The sequence below is a fragment of the Lytechinus pictus genome, chromosome 15 (genome assembly GCF_037042905.1).
Source record: "Lytechinus pictus isolate F3 Inbred chromosome 15, Lp3.0, whole genome shotgun sequence".
In the NCBI taxonomy this organism is placed as follows: domain Eukaryota; kingdom Metazoa; phylum Echinodermata; class Echinoidea; order Temnopleuroida; family Toxopneustidae; genus Lytechinus; species Lytechinus pictus.
The window spans coordinates 24605857-24610906 of record NC_087259.1 but is presented as its reverse complement, the minus strand read 5'-3'; positions in this window follow the sequence as shown (position 1 = coordinate 24610906).

Below are 5050 nucleotides of genomic sequence, written 5' to 3'. Positions count from 1 at the left end.
GATTCCTTTTGAGCATTTCACCTTGCTCGACGGAAATATTTGTCTTTCAACATGTTCAATGAAACCACTAAACCGTGAAGCTTATTGAAATATATATATACAGATGTATATGTTGGTGCAGGGCCACGATCCGTCGGTAAGTTAAAAAGTATTATAGACCAGTTCGGAGTAAGACTGTGTCTCAATGGGTGAGATGCATAAAGTACCAAATGCTTGCAAGCAATTAATTGCTTCAAGCAAAAGCAATTGCTGGCCATGCAAGCAATTAAAAGATCAAGCCTTTGCAATATTGCTTTATTTCGTACATGCCTTACACTTTTCTTGTGCTTTAATCATTTTATCGCCTTCAGAAAAGAATGCTTGAGCTTAGCAATAGCATTTGCTCACAAGAAATTGCTCATTTTCATGCAAGAAGATAGCACAAGCCAAGCAAAAAGCCTAGCAAAAAGCAATTGCTACCTTTTATGCATCATTCCAGAAATTGCGTACCAGCCTTACTGTATTGTGAATGTAAGCGGTTTCGTTAAATTTTAAGCACAACTAAAAACGCCGTACCTGTCTTATTTTACACCAGTTTTTTTATAGCACTTTCAACTATTTAAACCTCAAGTTCTTCCTTGTCAATTGCGAATTTGATCTCGAATGCTCTAAAGACACGAAAGGGGTACGAAAGACACGAACCCCAGTCCCTCCCTCTCATCTTCTATCCACTGCTCTTAACCCCCTTCCCAAAATAGACTCCTCATATTTATCAAACATTTAAAGGACAAATCCACCCCAACAAAAAGTTGATTTGAATAAAAAGAGAAAAATCCAACAAGCATAACACTGAAAATTTCATCAAATTCGGATGTAAAATAAGAAAGTTATGACATTTTAAAGTTTCGCTTAATTTCACAAAACAGTTATATACACATCATGGCTGGTATACAATTGAGGAGACTATGATGTCATCCACTCACTATTTCTTTTGTATTTTATTATATGATATATGAAATATTCAAATTTTCTCCTAATTGTCAAGTGATACAACGATTAATTCCTCCCTGAACATGTGGAATTAGAATTGTTTAAAGGAGAATGAAGCTCTTGGAGCAAGTTAGCTTTTGTGAAAGCAGAAAAATCAAAGAATAAGATCAACAAAAGTTTGAGTAAAATAGGACTAGCAATAGAAGAGTTATGAGCATTTGAATGTCGAGATCACTAATGCTATGGAGATCCTCCCATTGGCAATGCGACCAAGATCTATGATGTCACAGATGAACAACTCTCCCCTTTTGGACACTGAAAATATACCCCAAAACATCACTTTTTGCTCATTCTAATCATATGACAAACAATTCATCAATGATATAATGTTGTGAAACCTCTGTACTTGTCCTCTCATAAAGGGAACACCCCACCCTGTGATAGACTCTATAAAAGTGAGAATATAAGTGAAATAAGTACTAAAGTAATGAGGGAGTTGTACGTGTGTGACATCACAGATCTTGGTCGCATTGCCAATGGGAGGATCTACATGGCATTAGTGATCTCAATATTCAAATGCTCATAACTTTTTTTATTATTCATTCAATCTTCCTCAAACTTTCAACAATATGTTTCTTTGATTTTTCTCTTTGATATGGATTCAGCTGGTTTCAAGGGTTTCATTCTCCTTTAATAATATATGGTTCAGTCAAGTTGGTCCTTATTGTCAAATCTATTTAAAAAAATTGTATAATTCTATAAAGTATTGTATAATTCAAACAATAAAAAACAAAAGAAATAGTGAGTGATGGACATTATTCAAGTCAGCATTTTCCTGGGGAGGACTTGACCTTTAACACCCTGCTACCCCTAAATACCAAACGTTCCACTTTCAACCACCTCATACATCCAGTCTTCAACATACTCACACACAATGATATACGCATAGCCTATATCCTCATCCAACCACATACCCTACCCACGCGCGTTAACCCACACTCACTTTTCTCCCTTAAGATGTGGGATTTCCTCTATACATTCTCCCTCTCTCTCTCTCTCCCTTCCCCCATCACATTCCCCTTCATCTACCTTTTATTTTACACTTTTACACTCATGAGACCACAATACACAAAAACAAACAAAATACATCAAATCCTTTAAAGAAACAAACAGTTTAATTTAATTCTAGAAAGAAAGAAAATGTTCCCTCAAAGGAAATATTCCCGGGAAATATATATGAGAATGAGGCATAGTATACAGTGACGTGACAGTTGTGTATTATGAAGGGGAGGGGGGGGGGTCTCATATAAAATTCCTAGTGATTCATATCACAAGAAATAATTATGTACATCATTCAGGTCATTATTATGCATATAAATATGTATAAAGGATTTTGTCATTCTTAAGTTATGTACCGTTATATAACCATTTATGACAGCAAGTTTTGTATGTGTCAGTGGGTGGGTGTGTGTATGTATGTCTGCACGTTGTTCCTCTGACTAAATTTAATTTTTTGAAAAAAGAGATGTATCACAGCCCAGTGGCACCCCCCTAAAAAAAATAATAATAATAATTTAAACGAAAATCGAATAACCCCGACACTGTAAATATCATCAAAATCGAATGTAAGAAACAGTTATAGGCATGTCCTCATGAATATTCATTAGGTAGGCTGATGTCATATCCCCACTTGTTCTTTTGTATTTTATAATATGAAATTAGGTTTCATCATAATGGAGACACATCATTTGCACATTTATGAAAAACTGAAACAATTATGATTTCATGAAATAACATAAGAAAAAGGAAAGTGGGGATGTGACATCATCAACCCATCTAATACATATTCATGAAGACGTCCCGAGAACTGTTTCACCGAAATAATGCAAATCTTTAAAATTCAATAACTTCGTAACTTGGTGTCAGATTTTGATGAAATTTTCAGCATTTTGCTCTGTGAATTTTACTCTATTTATTTAAATATAAATATTTTCAGCCCGGAGTATCCCTTTTAAAAATGTGAATTTGACATCATTAACTGTCAATAGCATTTCACCCGTTTGGTGCATGCAGCCGTTTTGTGAAATAAAGCAAAACTATAACTTTCTTTGAAATTTTACATTGGATTCCAATAAGATTTTCAGCGTGATCACGATTGGTCTTTTTTTCTCTACTTATACCAATGAACTGGCTTCGGGGTAGTACTACATGTAATTTGAGGTAAGACTATAGCCTATATTAGAAGTAAAAAAAAGTGGGAATTTTCTTGAATGAGCTTCTGGTTCAAAAGCACAAGTTTTTTTTGTCAGACTTGGATAGGCTACAGAACTGCAATCATAGAAGAAAAAAATTTTTTTTTGGCTCCTTTCCCATTATTTCCTTCAACATCCTTCCTGCAATCCGACAGGGAGTTTGAAATTATTTTTATGTGATTTCTCAGAAAAGCAGCAGTGCGGTTGTATGGTACGGAGTGCATGGGTTGCAGTTTCGTCCATTTTGAATTTATTTTAACAAACATTTCACATGTGGCAAGGGGAAATTAAAATGTTTAACCTTCATCAGAATCGATTTCTTTCAGGTATACTTGCATAAAATGATGATTATGAAAAAAAATTATACAATTATACATTCTTCTAGAATGTAAGTATTGTGCTTATGGGGATCAATTCAGTGCTTCAGTAAAATATATTTTAATCCCAATTGGAACGGAGCTTAAAGGAGACGTTCTCCCTGATAATAAAGTGGTTTTGATAAAAGCAGAAAAAGTGAAGAAAAATATTGGGGAGGGTTTAATGAAAATCCGCCAAATAATGAAAGTTATGAATGTTTATTTTTTGGAATTTTGTGACGTCACAGACGAGCAGCTCCTTGATATGTTGTGTGATATAAATTCCCCAAAATGCAATTTTTTTCAAAAACTTACGGTGATTTTATTTTTATCATCATTTCATATGCCTTCTTCTGTATGAAAAATACTTGTATTCATCCATAAAAAAAATGTACTTTATAGAATTTGTAATTACATGATATATGGGGAAACTGCTCTCATTATGACGTCACAAATTAGAACCTTGAGAATCCTATAGCTATCTTATTCTTCTGTGAACTTTTGTCAAACTTATATAATCTTTTAATTTTTCTACTCTTATTTAAAGGACAAGTCCACCCAAACAAAAAGTTGATTTGAATAAAAAGAGAAAAATCAAACAAGCATAACACTGGAAATTTTATCAAAATCGGATGTAAAATAAGAAAGTTATGACATTTTAAGTTTCGCTTAATTTCACAATATAGTTATATGTACATCCCGGTTGGTATGCAAATGAAGGAACTGATCACATCACTCACTCACTATTTCTTTTGTATTTTATTTTAAAAAATATGAAATATTCTGATTTTCTCCTTATTGTCCTGTGAAACAAAGTTTAATTTCTCCCTGAACATGTGGAACTACCATTGTTTAACGTTTTAAGGTTCAGTCAAGTTAGTCCCTATTGTCAAATAGAAATTGAAATATTGTATAATTCAAACAATAAAGAGATAAAGTAAATAGTGATTGAGGGATATCATAAATTCTCTCATTTGCATGTGACTAAATTATGCACATAGCTGTTTTGTGAAAAATGAGCGAAACTTTAAAACATAACTTTCTTATTTTACATCTGATTTTGATGAAACTTTCAGTGTTGTGTTTGTTTGATTTTCCTCTATTTATTCAAATCAATTTTTTTCTGGGGTGGACTTGACCTTTAAGTAACATTAATCCTTATTAGAATGTAAGTTAGATGCATACCATCACCCCCGCCCCCTTCCTGTGAAATAGTACATAAGCTACAAAGTGGTGAGCAATACATCCCAACAATGGACACACCTTTCTAATCTAAATTCATGAAGTTTGATGAGTTCACTTCAAAATTTTAATCACACAAATCTACAAATAAATACAACAAAATTTGTTTTCCACTCCTGTAGGGATCTGAAAATAAATTAATGACCTATAATACATATTTGCAATCCATAAAAATATTGACTGTGTCATTTTGCTAAGTACACGCAGGTCATTATAGTTATGTTAGTAGAA